The 18,703-nt window shown below is 40.2% G+C and overlaps 1 long non-coding RNA gene across 1 annotated transcript; it reads right to left on the reverse strand.

The window, feature by feature from the left end:
• Window positions 1–2,871: 2,871 nt before the first annotated feature.
• Window positions 2,872–4,948, reverse strand: LOC127536740 (uncharacterized). The gene is made up of 6 exons (XR_007945873.1): window positions 4,334–4,948; window positions 4,149–4,218; window positions 3,858–3,961; window positions 3,411–3,775; window positions 3,199–3,265; window positions 2,872–3,079 (listed from the first exon to the last, which is right to left on the reverse strand). It is a non-coding gene; the product is annotated as an uncharacterized LOC127536740 (long non-coding RNA).
• Window positions 4,949–18,703: the final 13,755 nt, after the last annotated feature.

Consider the following 18,703-nt stretch of genomic DNA (forward strand, 5'->3'; position numbering starts at 1 on the left):
TATAATACATTATACATATTAATAATATGTATTTTATTATAGTTTGGTGTGTGTGTGTGTGTGTGTACATAGATATATAGGTCTGTGTGTTTTGTTGTATTATTTGTAGAATTTCCCTCTGGGATTTTTTTTTCCAGGGCATTGTAACATTTTCTTTTTTTCTTGAAATTGCATTTGTACAGATCATAATGACTTACATTTTTTCTGAGACCATGAACAGATAATAACCCTATGTCACCTAATTTAATTTACTAGTTAGCTCCTATTCTGTAGACATCAACACAGATTTCAACATGACATTACTATTTTAACGTAATGGGACTTGCTTCAATGTTTGTGAGGAGGCTTAAGGAGGGTGCTTTGAGCAGACAACTTATGACTGCAGCATCAGAGTTGTTTCATCTAACAGACAGTTGACGGTCATGGGATCAACATTACTGTACAGACTGAAGGCTACTGAAGACTGCCTGGACCACATACTTTTCCTGTTTGTCTGAAATGCAATTACATAGCAAAGTCAGTATTCCACTGACTTTTTTCCACCATGCCGATGGCAAGTGATGTAAATATTTTATTCACCTTTTCTACATGAATTTTGCCAGTGGCTAGTGCTAATGTAAAACCCTGATCAGAAGCAAGAGTTACTTTGTGAAAGCAATGGCACACAACACAGCATTACAGGTAGCTTATTGTATTGTGACCAGCGTAATAACAGTTCTCTCAATTGCCAAAAAATAGTTTTAACTGCAGTAAACAAAAAAAAATCCTGACTTTACAAAAAAAAAAATACTTGTGTATTGTCTAACATGTCTATCATAGAGGAATAAACTTACATTGTCTGTTGGTGCATCAGCTGAGGTGGATGCAGCTGTCATGAACCAGGGCCACTGGGCTTGTGATGGAGTCAGTGTTCGGGTCATCTGATAAATGACAATAACAGTGACACTTAAAAAATAAAGCAACACGATAGCTAGATAGTTGGCTAACGACTAAATAGCATCAGTTGTCTAAAAGCTAGCTATCTAGCTATCCAAAAGCTATGTATCTAGCTAACTGCTAGCTAGCCTTTGAATAAGCTGGATTGCTAGCTGCCAGCTAGTTAGCCAGTAGTTTCAGTTGTCCCAAAGCTAGCTACCCGAAAGATAGCAAGCTAACAAATACGCTAGATTGGTAGCTGATACCGAGCTAGTAGTTTCAATTTTCGTAATGCTAGCAATTCATTGGAATTGTGATTATACAGTAAATGTGCCAGAAAAAAACCAGGAACGACAAAAATGGTCACAAATGGAGATGCCTGCTTTGTAATGTTCTTTTAATTGATTATAGAGAGGTAAATATACCTTCTCAGGAGAAGGAGGCTTGCAGCCCGCATCATCAGCTGTCCAGACCTGTCTGTTCGGTTGAGGGGATCATCATCTTGGCTATCTAAACACAGAACAACAAAAGTTCAGTGAAATGACGATGATTTTCAGTCAGATGACACATATTGATGAGAAGAGGACTAATCCTTACCTTTGCAATGGGAGAACAAACAGGGGTTTCTGTCTTGCCCCAACTGCAGGACAATCTGGCCGGGGGTGAGTCAAACAGCTGATGACAGATGAGAAAAACATAGCAAGTGTCAGTGGTGGACAATGTAGATGCCTGTGGAATGGAGTCAGCATGTGGTCAGAGGAAGCTTACATCATGCACTGCAGTTGGGCAGTGGGGGGGTGCCCGTCCGGGGTCCTGGGCCGTCTCACTGCTGCCCGAGCAGCCACCTGCACCATCAGAAACATCAATTAAACATTAATTACTGAAGTTTAAAGAAATGCATCCCAGAAACACAAGTGTTGTTACTGCCTCTCTTTAGCACAAACAAACTAACTGTGAAGTTGATTAATGTTTTCAATCAAAATCCAAACCCAAAGGAAAGACAACTTACCGCCTGAGTTGCGGTGGTCAAGCCTGAAGGGGCGTCCTCCTCTGATCTCCAGGAACGCAGAGCTGGAGGCGTTCCAGGCTCCTAACAATCACAGCATTTCAGACAATGAGCCACAGTCTACTCGCCTTGTTGTGACACTGCGCATGCTGCAATTGAAAGAGCTCCAAATGTGCAGTGTGTGACAGTTGTGTCAGAAAGTAATGTACCTTGTCACTGGAGAAGAAGCAGAAGGAGGAGTAGTGTTCCGCGGGCAGCCGCGGCAGAACTGCAGGGGACGCCACCTGTGCCAACCAAATGAGATACCAATTAAATGGAGTTGAACAGCTATCAAACAATTTACAACTACATTTCTGTGTAGCTGATTCAAGTCTGTTATTATTTGTGGCTGTTGTTATGAACTAGTTTTACTTAATTGCAGAAGACACTGAAAAAACGTGCAGAATTAACTGTCAGGAATTACATGTTTGAGCATTCATACAATCTTTCTGCGGGAGATAAAATTTTGATCAATCAACTTACCTTCTTTGGCTTAGGAGAAGCCTTGAAGTCCGCCAGGCAAGACATATTGGAGGGAGACACTTTCTCCATGGCACTTTAGGGCTGTGCTGCTGAACCAGACGGGGTTCAGCGGAAGGAAAGCTCTCCTCCACCTGTAAAACACAAAGCAGACACTACTAATTACAGTTTGTCCTGTCAAAAAACAACCAATAGCATCCGAAAGAATTATCTGAAGAATCACAAACCTGCTGTTGAGCCATCCTGGCTTTGGTGAACCTCTGGACCGGGGAGGTTCCTGAGGATGGCTCGTCTGCAATCACAGAAAGTGTCACAGTAAATTATAACTAAGTTTTTTTTTAACCACAGTACACATAATATTACCATTATTATCACAATACATGATGTCACAGTTGTCTAAAAAACATAAAGCAATTTATCAATTACCTTGCCGCCCTGACCCATTTTCCTCTGCTCACGGGGTTTCGGGCTGGGTGGAGCAGGGGATCTCTCTCTCACAACCAATTCGGGTGTAGCTTTCCGAACTGGAGGCTGAGGAGGGATCCGGGGCGAAGGAAGTGGTGTCCCCAGTTGCTCGTTGGCAGCGGACCAGAACAACTGGACGAGGATCCCCATCCCCTCACAATCACTCAGATGGACCTGCATAAATAAGAAATTTAAAAAACACACACATACAAACAGTTTTAATGTCACTGAACATCTGCCGTGAACCAAACCTGTCCAATCAACAACTTTTTTTCACAACATGCTACACTTACACCATCCTTGCTCCACAGCACCAAATTGCTCAGGGGAAGTGCTCCACAGCGTTGAAGAACTTTACACCTTGAAAAACAATTGAAAAAAAAAAGTCATCATTGTACCAAAATATCCATTGATACTTGAGAATTGTTAAAATGTAGGTCACGTCTTTCTTGTTGTTCATTCAGTGAATGGAATGGATGAAAAAAAAAAATCTTTTTCCTCTTACCCATACGAGCAGCCACACGTCTGTATTCCTGCCGAAGCAGGTCCTGGTGTTGGACGTCAACGACCAGGCGGGGAGGAAAGTCGACCACAAAAACCTTGGACCAGCGGTTGCCACAAGTGGTGAGGAGATTGGCAAAATCCACCCCTGCCCTCTCCACAGTGGTGCTGGTCAGGTTGTTGCCAGGGGCCATCACGCAGACGGCATCAGGTGCACGAGGAACTGCAGCGTGCAGAACCTCAGTGCGAATTTCCGCAGCAGAGGCCCCCGGAGTCGACAGGAAGCCAAAGCTCAGCCGAGGACTCTGGCATCCGAATAAAGCCATCTACAAGAGCACGTAGATGGGAGTCCCCGACAAGAAGAATGAACTGCAAAAGAAATACCATAGTTTTAGTATGAAAGTCAAAAGAACTTATTAAGAAAACGAACAGCAACAATTAATAATTATACCTTCTTTCCAGGGCGCTCAGGAGGAATGACCAACTTGTGGTCGCGCCCAGTAAAGGGTGAAGTTGGCCATTTTTTAACCTTGTGGCGGTAACCGGTGCCACGGCCTGTTCACAAGAAGACAGAGCAAAAGGGGATTTAAAACGGATTTCAAACAAAGAGAGCTCATACAACAATCACCATTTTCTATTATTGTATGAGAGCAGCAGAATATGTGTTCAACAGGTAATTGTTGGTGGTACACTAAATATGATTCGTGAAGATATTTCATGATAAAAACAGCTGAGTACTTACGTGCAATAAAGTTTGCACGCGCCTGCCGCTCTTCCCAGAACCGTCCGGCTGGCAGGGTGGAACCAACCTTCTGTTAGCAAAGAATACACTTATTTAATTCAACATCGTGCGGATGCCATGAACGTGTCCAACTTAGCACATTCTGTATTGCACAAGTGAGCATGTCAGTTCGGGTGTAAACATACCTTGTACTGGGGAGAGCGTGAGCAGTGGGGTGCGTCAATGGGAGGGGTGGGCATCTCAGACGCGTCCGGCTTCCTCCAGCGCTGCTTCTGGGCCTGGGAGCGTCTCCCCTTCCGAGGCATCCTGGAAGACAGCACAAGAGCACAAGAGAGACCGACAAACACAGGGAGAGAGAGAGAGAGAGAGAGAGAGAGAGCGAACAAGGTACACAAAACAGATGGATGGATGGATGGATGAAAGGATATGAGGTGATGCAGAGGTGGTTGACCAAAGGATGTCCAAGGGCAATCCAGAGGCTCTCCAAAAGGCTGTCCAAAGGCTGGTGAAAAAAACAAAACACCTAGTTATCTAAAACCACTGCTATGAAACAGTAAGCACCAATATGAGCAGCAAAACATGCATGTACAAGACACATCTAATGTCCTCACTATGTATTTTTCATCAGAGGAAAAAAATCTACTTGCACTGCTCAGTCAAGCTGAAACAACGATTTTTTTAACATGAAACTGAAACAACTAATTCAAAAACAGGAAAGGGCTAAAGACCAGACAATGGCTACTAAATTAAAGCACTACTGCATGTTTTCTCAGAAAGAAGAAGAATCTCAACATGTCTGCAGCAAAAGTAGCTGAACTGGTCTAACACAGCACAGAATTAATATGACACTGTAATTAATGATAACATTTCCTCATGCAACATGCCTTAAATAAATGATATTATACTCATCATTATGTCCTAATTGACTGATAGAACTGATTGTAAGATAATGGAACAAAGCACTAGCACCTTAATTAATTTTAACATCAAAATTGCTACAAAATGTAGTCAATGTTACATTTAACCACACTACTTTTTAAGCAAACACTACAAAGTACAAGAGATATTTCATCTGTCAGACCACTATTTTACAGAGACAAATGTTCACCACAGTATAAACTAAGGCTTCAACATAGATATGACATAGCGAGAAATACAGCATAGCAGCTAATACAGTCAAATGCAAAATTTAGAGGAGCTGACAGTGGAACATCCTTCAACACACCCAGACACCATCACAGCACCATTTTATAAGACTGTAACAGTTATAGCAAAGTTCCCATTTAACAACGCTATTTTACAGAAAACACTATGACGTAAGGAGAGATATTTTATCCATCACAGCACCATTTCACAAAGACAACCGTTGGACATGGATGCAAATTAAAACGTCCCAAAGCACATATAGCAACTCGAACATGACCAAAGCAAATACCACAACATTTATAGTTATACAACATCTCCTTTAATCATTGTTTCCTCACATCAGCATCAAGTATAAATTTCTACTGTGACCTTAAGCATGCCCATTCACTTAAAGTCATATAAGTGTCACAGTGAATAAGACCTCAGTTATCACAGAAACAGGACTGCCGTAACATTTCTGATAGTATGGACAAAAAGTACAGATGTGCTGGCTCCCGAGGTCCTTGTGTTATTCACAATTATTTTGGTTTCAGATAGAATTTGCAGTTTTTCTGTAATTAGCAGCCGTTCAGAAGCTGTTTCAGAGCCAGAGCTGCAGCAAACAGCTGATTTCTCCCCCTGGGTATGTGAGCCTAGCAGTTGGTCACCATGGTGACCGCACCAGCTGAAGATAAGTTAGCAGTATAAAGTACCAATTTAACATAGATATGATATAGCGACAAATACAACGTAGTGGCTGATGTAGTCAAATGCAAAAGCTGGAGGAGTTGACAGAGGAATATACTTCAACAATTCAGTGTGATTGCACATGATTTATATCCTCACCACGACAAAGAAATATGATTTACATCTCCCATTTAAACAAACTATTTTTAATCAAACACATCCAGGCACAAAAGAGATGCCATCACAGCTTCATTTTACAAGACAAGGACACTTATATCATAGTGAAATCTTAAAAGAAAAAAAACCCAAACACTGTCACTTGTCTGAAACCACTGCTATTAAACAGTTATCACCAATATGAGCAGAAAAACATGTACACACAACACATCGAATGTCCTCGCTATGTATTTTTTTATCAGAGAAATAAATCTACTGTCACTGCTGACTCAGAAACCGAAACAACTATTTTAAAACACAACAAGGGTAAAGATCAGACAATGACTACTGAATGAAAGCACTAAAACATTTAATCATGCAACATGCCTTAAATAAACGATATTATACTCATCATGATGTCCTAAATGACTGATAGAACTGATTCTAACATGATGGAACAAAGCACTGGCACCTTAATTAATTTAAACATCAAAATTCCTGTGAAGGTGCACACAGCACCATTTTCAACACTAAAACACTTGTAGCAAAGCTCCTGTTGAACCACACTATTTTACAGAAAACACAATGAGGTAGAAGACATATCACAGCACCATTTTACTAAGACAACCGTTCTACATAGATGCAAATTAAAACATCCCAAAGCACATATAGCAACTTGAACATGACCAAAGCAAATACTACTACATCTTCTTTAATCATTATTTCTACATATCAGCGTCAAGTTTACATTTTTCTGCTCTGACCATCAGCATCCCTATTCATTTAGAGGACAAAATCGAACTGTGCAACTCAAGTTTACAGTCAAACAAAGCTAGAAGAAGTTGAGGGAGAAAGGCGCTTCACACTCCCTCACCAAGAGACTGGAAAAATGCATAAACTCTCCTGTTTAACCACGCTATTTTCCAAACAAACATTATGAGGCAGAAAAGGCTATTTTATCCGTTGCAGCAACATTTTACAAAGACAACCGTTGGACATTGACGCTAATTAAAACGTCCTCAAGCTCTTACAGCAACTTGAACATGACCAAAGCAAATACAAAGAGGTGCAAAGTTATCCTACATCTCCTTTAAAAATTGTTTCCTCACATCACTATCAAGTATATGTTTTCTGCTGGTACCTTCAGCATTCCCATTCATTTAGAGCACAAACCGAACAGCATAGCACAAACAGGTCTACAGTCAGCTAAAGCTAGCAGAGTTTATTCATACTCCCTCACCAGCACCGACTGGGAAAATGCACAAAAGCTCCGGTTTAACCGCACTATGTGGCAAAAGAGCATTCAGTATGCATTTCTACTGTTAGCCTTAGCATTTAGATTCAGTTGGAGCATAATATTTAATAGGATATAGTGCAGAATCAGCCTATGCTAAAGCTAGCAGGGAGGAGAAAAAGTACGCAGCCTTACCTCTGAATGGAACCGAAGAAAGGGCGTTGGCGGCCAGCGGCCAGCGGCTTTGTCTGAAAGAAGTGCCAATGAACGTGCACCGGGGCCTGGATGCCACCGCTGATTGGTGTTGCTAGGTTGTTGCCGGGCGCCCCTCGGGAGAGGCGTTTTTTCCAGAAGGTTCTGTCTGCAGTGTGTGTGTGTCAGTAGATGGCCGTACTTCCGTTTTTTTTCGTTGGAGGTTTGAAATGCATTATGGGAAACGTAGTAGTATACTACAGTGTGAACGGTTGACATTCTAATCATACTTATAGTACATAGTATACAGTATATACTCATTGAGTATGTAGTATGTAGTACGTTAGTATGCCATTTCGGACACAGCCAAAGAGTCATAGAAAGAGAGTATTACAACTATATGTGAACAGAAGATGATGAAATTAACTAATGACTAATAACATGAACAAAATTATATGTGGTCTCTGTGGTGTAATTGGTTAATGCATTTGGCTGTTGCCTGAAAGGTTGGTGGTACAATCCCACCCAGGGATGACAACTCTGTATTTTATAGTCTTATTTGTAACATGCATGCTCTCATGTTTTTTTGTTCTTACCTTTCATGCTGCTGGAACTGTGAATTTCTCTTTGGAGATTAATAAAGTATCTATCTATCTATCTCTATCTATTAATAATATGAATAATATGTTCAAAATTAATTGGTTATGTCGCCTCATAAGAGAAAATGTTAAAATGTGAAATGCAATACCAAATTATGTATTCAAAAAAATAGGAGGAATTCATGTTTTACTTAAATGTAATAATAAAATTGACAAAAATACTAATTCAATTATCAAACTTTCATAAACAGGCGTTGCTCTCCTGGGGGCTGATCTAACACATTTAACTTCACCTTTTGTTTTCAGACTTACTTTATTATTACTTTAATTAAATGTATTTTTTATTTATTTATGTTACTATTTTGATACATTTTATGTACTTTACCATTTTTTGTTGTTTTATTGAATGATTAATTTAATTAAATTATTAAAAATATTTAATTAATATTTAACATTTCTATTTTTTTGCTTTAATTTTATTCTTTACATTTTTCATTTTATTTTTGTGATTTAATATTTGACTTTTGGATTTTTTAATTTACTATTTTTTATTTTATTGTGAATATTTTATTGTAGTTATTTTTAATTATAAAAGTAATTAGTATTTTTGCACTATTGTGTTTCTTTTAACTGTTTCTTACTTTTATTTTGTGTATTGTTGTGATTTTTATTAAACTTATTGTATTTTCAGCTTTATTTTATTTCATTTCTGTTATATGCATTTTGGATTTGTTTTATCATTTTAATATATTTTATTTATTTATGTATTTTGTTATTGTATTTATGATGGAAATTAATATTTAGTATTTATATTTCAGTTTTATTCATTAGATTTATTTTTCTTTGTAGTTTTACATGTTTGTGTTTCAGATTTTTATTTAATTCTTTTTTATTTTATCATGAATATTTTGTTGTTTTTTTAAATGTTAAAATAATTTTCATTTTGTTTTGCATTATTGTTATTTTTATGTCATTTTAATGACATTTCTAATGAAGAACATTGAATTTTGCATTTTTATTTTTTAATTATTTTTGAATTTTTCACTTAATGTTTGCCTGAACGATATTTTGTTTATCATTGTTTTCATTTACTTATTTTAAGCATTATTATATTATTATTTTTAACTACAAGTATTTTTGATTTATTTCTGTGTTCATTTAATATATTTTATTTACTTATTTTATTGTATTTTACAATTATTTTTGATCAATTAATATTCATTTATTTGACAAACAGGCAAAGACATAGAAGTAACAGTCTTCAAGATTGCATTACTTCATCAGAAGATACAACTGCATTTATGGGAATCAAGTATCCTCTGTTGCTGTGTCCCAAAAAGAGGGTGGCCTGCAGTGAGTATTGTAACTATTTTGCTCAAAACTTTTTTAATATTAATATACACCCCATATAAACTGACTTGGCCCATCAAAGCAATATCATGATAGCATGCTTTTTAAAATAAATTGTATTAGATACATTTTGATATTTGTTCTACTATCGTGGTGCAGGGTCTTCCGAGACAGACACATGCAAAAGACTGTGGCATTTTTATGATAATGGTAAGCTTTCAAACATGGAACTTTCCAAATAGCTGAACATATTTTCAGTACCTTAACCTGAGTAATGTTTCTGACACAGTACGCCTGGTACCTCATTCTTGGTGCTCCATTTGACTTCACTGTTGTAAGTTGAACTGATAATTTGATCATTACAGTTCCTGTAAGTTTGACAAACTAGTGTGGATATTCAAAGTAAGAGCAACATACATGTACATGAAGTTAATCATTGTGGATTTGTGGAATGTGCTCTTCCTATGAGGATGACACGCCAGTTCTGCGGAGATGGTGATGTTCTGTTATTATGGAAAACCTAATCCTGGAAGGGTATGATTGATTTAACCTTTGTTAGATCAAAGAGATCTAACAAAGGAGATTAGATTTCTTTGTTTGATAAAAATATTGTTGTATTGTATCCCTAGCTGGCCGTTTCAGCGTTATGACTATTTTTGTTAGTTTATTTTTTATTTCTTCAGGCATGGGAGAAGGTTTGCCCATTTCACTAAGGAGGGAAAGGATATGATTTCTGGCTGTCTTTCACCTGTTTTCCGACTGAAGCGGAAAAGAACAGCTGATGAAGACACAGATGTAAGAATATGTGACAACAACACAATGAGTGATATAATATGGCGACTTTACATGTATGTGTAATTAAGACCTTCTTCAAAGGACAGTGTTGTCACCAATAACCCTAACAGGCAGCCTTGGTTTAAGGCCCACTGAATGGTCTCACTAGGAAGCACACCATAGTATTTGTCATGTTTGTCCTTTGTTTGATGTTATTAGAAAGTTTGAACCACCGGTCATAAGCCTGACACACAATAATAAATAGTTACACTAATATTATAAATCGTACATCAGCATTGCAGATCAGAGACCAAGGGCTATTTAGAAATAATATCAGAACTAACTGAGATCAAGACTTTAAAAAAAACAAAAATCACGACAGTTGAACAGAGACAGAGATGCATATTTGAAGACATAATGAGTGCTTTCTTTTTCCAAATTTCACTTATTGTCACCATGAAGTTGTGAAACTCTTGCTGCTTGCGTCAGCAGCATCCTTTACAAACTGACAAAAAATGGACATTTGGAAAACCACCGACTATATCAATAAACATTTAGTGTAGTTTTGATATGTTTATCTTGGAATGTTCCATCTATTTAGAATCATGACTGGGAAGACAATGAGGTGCTGAAGATTGGTGAAAAGCCACCCAAGATCTATAGATTTTGTAGAATTACTTGAGAAAAAAGAATTTTGAAATTACAGGAGGAAGTGAAAGAGGCACAGCGGGTGCGCCAGCTTCACTGTGCTGATCTTATTGACTGAATGAAGGGAAGATCTCACCTGGTCAAAATTCGGATTGGAGTTACTAAAGGCTGTGTGAAGCTAAGTTACTCAGTTCCTGGAGGACCACTATCCTCTGTGTTCTCGATGTTTCCTTCTTACAACACACCTGATTCAAATGATTAGTTATCATTAAGCTCAGCAGAAGCCTGATAACGAGCCTGATCATTTGAAACAGGTGTGTTGGAAGAGGGAAACATCTAAAAAATGGAGGATAGTGGCCCTCCAGGAACTGAGTTTGACACCCCTGCTCTAAAGGCTGTGTGAAGCTAAGAGGTTAAACTGGCGTTTTCCGGTTCATCGCAGGCTTTTATTTTTGAAATTGTGCTGTGCTTTAATTTGGAAAGGCAGAGACAGGAAGATCTCACCTGGTCAAAATTTGGATTGGAGTTACTCTAAAGCAGGGGTGTCAAACTCAGTTCCTTGAGGTCTACTGTCCTGCATGTTTTAGATGTTTCCCTCTTCCAACACACCTGATTCAAATAATCAGCTCATCATCAAGCTCAGCAGAAGCCTGATAACGAGCCTGATCATTTGAATCAGGTGTGTTGGAACTGAGTTTGACACCCCTGCTCTAAAGGCTGTGTGAAGCTGAGAGGTAGATCTGATTTACAGGCTGAAATGCAGCTACTGTGGAGGTATTGGGTGTGAAGATGGGTGTGGCACACCAATGAGTCTGTGTGTGTGCGTGGGACCGTGCCTGCGCGTGTGTAAGGGCGGTTGCTATGGGCCCCATAGCAACGGTGCCTGCCACAGACAGCAGAAAAGTGCTCCTCAGCAGCAGCGCGCAACGTCTCGTTCTGGCGCTAATTGTGGGCTAACCGTGAATGCGAGCTGAAAACCGAAATGACCGTGAACGAGAGGAAGGCTGTGGCTAACCATAAATGTAATTATTTTCCAAATATTGTGAGAAATGACCAAGTTACAGCGATTTAAAAAACACTGTCCCTCCATGGGCCAGATGATTCAGTTTACATTGGTTCCTATGGAGAGAACGGTGCGACTTTGCTCTAAACTGCTGCCTGCCATTTCACTTCAGAAACAGCGAGGTCTTCAAACTTGGATTCATTTGAATCCCAGGAAATCTGTCTACAATCTGACCAAATTTCATTCCCCTAACATTTATCGTTTGGTCGTGAGGGCGATGCGATCGGGAAATTTTCAGGCGGATTTTTCATCTCTCCTCCACTCTACCAACTGACATCACGCACTCTAACCAGAGCAGATTTTGAGAATTTTCACTTTTTTGAGGACTCACTGATCAAAAACTGTAAATCTCAGCCTGACATAACCTACATTCCTGCGGAGACAAGAAGAATCACTGCGTTTTGATGGTTAAATGAAGTTTCTAGGTGAACGTATGGCGAAGGAGTGGCGTTTGGAAAAAAGTGGATTTTTTGAGCCGAATTTTTTCACTCCCCATTCATTTCCTATGGGACTTTTTTCGGAGTTTTTTGCGAATAATTCTGCGAAAAAATGACGAATTTCTTAGAAAAGTCATAGCACACTATTCCCGATGAAGCCGCACGTTTTGATGTATAATTTGTTTTGGTTTTCTCAAAGCCCTAGGACGAGTTAGCGACCGAAAATTGGCGGAAACGTGAAGAAAACGGAACTAGACAATTCCCGCTCGCGGAAATCGTGGGAGGGGCTCGGGATGTGTGCATGTCTGTAGAGGCGTATTTCGGCGTTTACCTGGTCAAAATTTGGATTGGAGTTACTGTAAAGGCTGTGTGAATCAGAGAGGTTTAACTGGCGTTTCCAGTCCGTCACAGGCTTTTATTTTGAAATTGTGCTGTGCTTTTATTTTGAAAGGCAAAGACAGGAAGATCTCACCTGGTCAAAATTTTGATTGGAGTTACTCTAAAGGCTGTGTGAAGCTGAGAGTTTTAACTGCCATTTTTTGGTCTGTTGCAGGCTTTTATTTTGAAATTTTGACGTGCTTTTATTTTGAAAGGCAGAGACAGGAAGATCTGACCTGGTCAAAATTTGGATTGGAGTTACTCAAAAGGCTGTGTGAAGCTGAGAGGTTTAACTGGCGTTTTCCGGTTCATCGCTGGCTTTTATTTTGAAATTTTGGTGTGCTTTTATTTTGAAAGGCAGAGACAGGAAGATCTCACCTGGTCAAAATTTGGATTGGAGTTACTGTAAAGCAGGTGTGTCAAAGTCAGTTCCTGGAGGTCCACTATCTTCTATGTTCTAGATCTTTCCTTCTTCCAACACACCTGATTCAAATAATCAGCTCATCATCAAGCTCAGCAAAAGCCTGATAACGAGCCCGATCATTTGAATCAGGTGTGTTGGAACTGAGTTTGACACCCCTGCTCTAAAGGCTGTGTGAAGCTGAGAGGTTGAACTGATTTTCAGGCTGAAATGCAGCTTCTGTGGAGGTACTGGGCGTGAACGTGGGTGTGGCACACCAATGAGTCTGTGTGTGTGCGTGCGACCATGCCTGCGCGTGTGTAAGAGCGGTTGCTATGGCCCCCATAGCAACGGTGCCTGCCACAGACAGCAAAAAAGTGCTTCTCAGCAGCAGCACGCAACGTCTCGTTCTGGCGCTAATTGTGGGCTAACCGTTAATGCTAGCTGAAAACCGAAACGACCGTGAGCGAGAGGAAGGCCGTGGCTTTCCATAAATGTAATTATTTTCCAAATATTGTGAGAAATGACCGAGTTACAGCGATTTAAAAAACACTGTCCCTCCATGAGCCAGATGATTCAGTTTACATTGGTTCCTATGGAGAGAACGGTGCGACTTTGCTCTAAACTGCTGCCTGCCATTTCACTTCAGAAAGAGATAGGTCTTCAAACTTGGATTCATTTGAATCCCAGGAAATTTGTCTACAATCTGACCAAATTTCATTCCCCTAACATTTATCGTTTGGTCGTGAGGGCGATACGATCGGGAAATTTTCAGGCGAATTTTTCACCTCTCCTCCACTCTACCAACTGACATGCCGCACTCTAACCAGAGCAGATTTTGAGAATTTTCACTTTTTTGAGGACTCACTGATCAAAAACTATAAATCTGAGCCTGACATAAAATACATTCCTACGAAGACAAGAAAAATCACTGCGTTTTGATGGTTAAATGAAGTTTCTAGGTGAACGTATGGCGAAGCAGTGGCGTTTGGAAAAAAGTGGATTTTTTGAGCCGATTTTTTTCGGTCCCCATTCATTTTCTATGGGACTTTTTTCGCAGTTTTTTGCGAATAATTCTGCGAAAAAATGACGAATTTCTTAGAAAAGTCATAGCACACTATTCCCGATGAAGCCGCACGTTTTGATATATAATTTGTTTTGGTTTTCTCAAAGCCCTAGGACTAGTTAGCGACCGAAAAACGGCGGAAACGTGAAGAATAAAAGACTAGACAATTCCCGCACGCGGAAATCGTGGGAGGGGCTCGGGATGTGTGCATGTCCGGAGAGGCGTATTTCGGCGTTTTCCTGGTCAAAATTTGGATTGGAGTTACTCGCAAGGCTGTGTGAAGTTGAGAGGTTAAACTGGCGTTTTCTGGTTTATCGCAAGCTTTTATTTTGAAATTGTGCTGTGCTTTTATTTTGAAAGGCAGAGATGGGAAGATCTCACCCGGTCAAAATTTGGATTGGAGTTACTGTAAAGCAGGGGTGTCAAACTCAGTTCCTGGAGGACCACTATCCTCTGTGTTCCAGATGTTTCCTTCTTACAACACACCTGATTCAAATCATTAGCTGTCATGAAGCTCAGCAGAAGCCTGATAATGAGCCTGATCATTTGAATCAGGTGTGTTGGAACTGAGTTTGACACCCCTGCTCTAAAGGCTGTGTTGTAAAGGCTGTGTGAAGCTGAGAGGTTTAACTGGCATTTTTGGTCTGTTGCAGGCTTTTATTTTGAAATTGTGCTGTGCTTTTATTTTGAAAGGCAGAGACAGGAAGATCAGACCTGGTTAAAATTTGGATTGGAGAAAAGGCCGTGTGAAGCTGAGAGGTTTAACTGGCGTTTCCAGTCCGTCACAGGCTTTTATTTTTGAAATTGTGCTGTGCTTTTATTTTGAAAGGGAAAGACAGGAAGATCTCACCTGGTCAACATTTGGATTGGAGTTATTGTAAAGGCTGTGTGAAGCTGAGAGGTTGAACTGGTGTTTTCAGGCCCATCACAGGCTTTTATTTTGAAATTGTGCTGTGCTTTTATTTTGAAAGGGAAAGACAGGAAGATCTCACCTGGTCAAACTTTGGATTGGAGTTACTCTAAAGCAGGGGTGTCAAACTCAGTTCCTGGAGGTCCACTATCCTCTATGTTCCAGATGTTTCCTTCTTACAACACACCTGATTCAAATGATTAGCCATCATCAAGCTCAGCAGAAGCCTGATAACGAGCCTGATCATTTGAATCAGGTGTGTTGGAACTGAGTTTGACACCCCTGCTCTGAAGGCTGTGTGAAGCTGAAAGGTTTCAGTGATTTTCAGGCTGAAATGCAGCTCCTGTGGAGGTATTGGGTGTGAAGGTGGGTGTGGCACACCAATGAGTCTGTGTGTGTGCGTGTGAACATGCCTGCGCGTGTGTAAGGGCGGTTGCTATGGGCCACCATAGCAACGGTGCCTGCCACAGACAGCAGAAAAGTGCTTCTCAGCAGCAGCGCGCAACGTCTCGTTCTGGCGCTAACTGTGGGCTAACCGTGAATGCTAGCTGAAAACTAAAATGACCGTGAGCGAGAGGAAGGCTGTGGCTTTCCATAAATGTAATTATTTTCCAAATATTGTGAGAAATGACCGAGTTACAGCGATTTAAAAAACACTGTCCCTCCATGAGGCAGATGATCCAGTTTACATTGGTTCTAATGGAGAGAACGGTGCGACTTTGGTCTAAACTGCTGCCTGCCATTTCCCTTCAGAAAGAGCTAGGTCTTCAAACTTGGATTCATTTGAGTCCCAGGAAAATTGTTTACAATCTGACCAAATTTCATTCTTCTATCTCTTATCGTTTGGTCGTGAGGGCGATGCGATCGTGAAATTTTCAGGCGGATTTTTCTCCTCTCCTCCACTCTACCAACTGACATGCCGCACTCTAACCAGAGCAGATTTTGAGAATTTTCACTTTTTTGAGGACTCACTGATCAAAAACTGTAAATCTCAGCCTGACATAAAATACATTCCTGCGGAGACAAGAAAAATCACTGCGTTTTGATGGTTAAATGAAGTTTCTAGGTGAACGTATGGCGAAGGAGTGGCGTTTGGAAAATAGTGGATTTTTTGAGCCGATTTTTTTCGCTCCCCATTCATTTTCTATGGGACTTTTTTGGCAGTTTTTTGCGAATAATTCTTCGAAAAAATGACGAATTTCTTAGAAAAGTCATAGCACACTATTCCCGATGAAGCCGCACGTTTTGATATATAATTTGTTTTGGTTTTCTCAAAGCCCTAGGACGAGTTAGCGACCGAAAAAACGGCGGAATGTTGAAGAAAATATAATAACTAGACAATTCCCGCTGATGCGGAAATCGTGGGAGGGGCTCGGGATGTGTGCATGTCCGGAGAAGCGCAGGACAGGCAAGAACATCTCACCTGGTCAAAATTTGGATTGGAGTTACTGTCAAGGCTGTGTGAAACTGAGAAGTCTAACAGGCAAATTGTGCTGTGCTTTTATTTTGAAACGCAAAGACAGGAAGATCTCACCTGGTCAAAATTTGGATTGGAGTTACTGTCAAGGCTGTGTGAAACTGAGAAGTTTAACTGGCAAATTGTGCTGTGCTTTTATTTTGAAAGACAGAGACAGGAAGATCTCACCTGGTCAAAATTTGGATTGGAGTTATTGTAAAGGCTGTGTGAAGCTGAGAGGTTGAACTGGTGTTTTCAGGCCCATCACAGGCTTTTATTTTAAAATAGTGCTGTGCTTTTATTTTGAAAGGGAAAGACAGGAAGATCTCACCTGGTCAAACTTTGGATTGGAGTTACTCTAAAGCAGGGGTGTCAAACTCAGTTCCTGGAGGTCCACTATCCTCTATGTTTTAGATGTTTCCCTCTTCCAACACACCTGATTCAAATAATCAGCTCATCATCAAGCTCAGCAGAAGCCTGATAACGAGCCTGATCATTTGAATCAGGTGTGTTGGAACTGAGTTTGACACCCCTGCTATAAAGGCTGTGTGAAGCTGAGAGGTTGAACTGATTTTCAGGCTGAAATTCAGCTTCTGTGTAGGTATTGGGCGTGAAGGTGGGTGTGGCACACCAATGAGTCTGTGTGTGTGCGTGGGAGCATGCCTGCGCGTGTGTAAGGGCGGTTGCTATGGGCCCCCATAGCAACGGTGCCTGCCACAGACAGCAAAAAAGTGTTTCTCAGCAGCAGCGCGCAACATCTCGTTCTGGCGCTAATTGTGGGTGAACCGTTAATGGTAGCTGAAAACTAAAATGACCGTGAGTGAGAGGAAGGCTGTGGCTTTCCATAAATGTAATTATTTTCCAAATATTGTGAGAAATGACCGAGTTACAGCGATTTAAAAAACACTGTTCCTTAATGAGGCAGATGATTCAGTTTACATTGGTTCTTATGGAGAGAAGGGTGCGACTTTGGTCTAAACTGCTGCCTGCCATTTCACTTTAGAAAGAGCTAGATCTTCAAACTTGGATTCATTTGAATTCCAGGAAAATTGTTTACAATCTTACCAAATTTCATTCTTCTAACTCTTATCATTTGGTCGTGAGGGCGATGCGATCATGAAATTTTCAGATGAATTTTTCACCTCTCCTCCACTCTACCAACTGACATGCCGCACTCTAACCAGAGCAGATTTTGAGAATTTTCACTTTTTTGAGGACTCACTGATTAAAAACTGTAAATGTCAGCCTGACATCAATACATTCCTGCGAAGACGAGAAAAATCACTGCGTTTTGATGGTTAAATGAAGTTTGTAGGTGAACGTATGGCGAAGCAGTGGCGTTTGGAAAACAGTGGATTTTTTAAGCCGATTTTTTTCCGTCCCCATTCATTTCCTATGGGACTTTTTTGGCAGTTTTTTGCGAATAATTCTGCGAAAAAATGACGAATTTCTTAGAAAAGTCATAGCACACTATTCCCGATGAAGCCGCACGTTTTGATATATAATTTGCTTTGGTTTTCTCAAAGCCCTAGGACGAGTTAGCGACCGAAATTCGGTGGAAACGTGAAGAAACAATGATATTGGGGTAGTAATGGAAATACTAGACAATTCCCGCTCGCGGAAATCGTGGGAGGGGCTCGGGATGGGTGCATGTCCGGAGCTGGGCAGGAGAGGGGTATTTTTTGGTCAGTCGCAGGCTTTTATTCTGAAATTGTGCTGTGCTTTTATTTTGAAAGGCAGAGACAGGAAGATCTCACCTGGTCAAAATTTGGATTGGAGTTACTGTAAAGGCTGTGTGAAGCTGAGAGGTTTAACTGGCAAATTGTGCTATGCTTTTATTTTGAAAGGAAGAGACAGGAAGATCTCACGTGGTCAAAATTTGGATTGGAGTTACTCTAAAGGCTGTGTGAAGCTGAGAGGTTTAACTGGCGTTTTCCAGTCTGTCATAGGCTTTTATTTGGAAATTTTGCTGTGCTTTTAGTTTGAAAGGCAAAGACAGGAAGATCTCACCTGGTCAAAAATTGGATTAGAGTAAAGGCTGTGTGAAGCTGAGAGGTTTAACTGGCATTTCTTGTTTTTC

Source organism: Acanthochromis polyacanthus, chromosome 13 (genome assembly GCF_021347895.1).
Source record: "Acanthochromis polyacanthus isolate Apoly-LR-REF ecotype Palm Island chromosome 13, KAUST_Apoly_ChrSc, whole genome shotgun sequence".
In the NCBI taxonomy this organism is placed as follows: domain Eukaryota; kingdom Metazoa; phylum Chordata; class Actinopteri; family Pomacentridae; genus Acanthochromis; species Acanthochromis polyacanthus.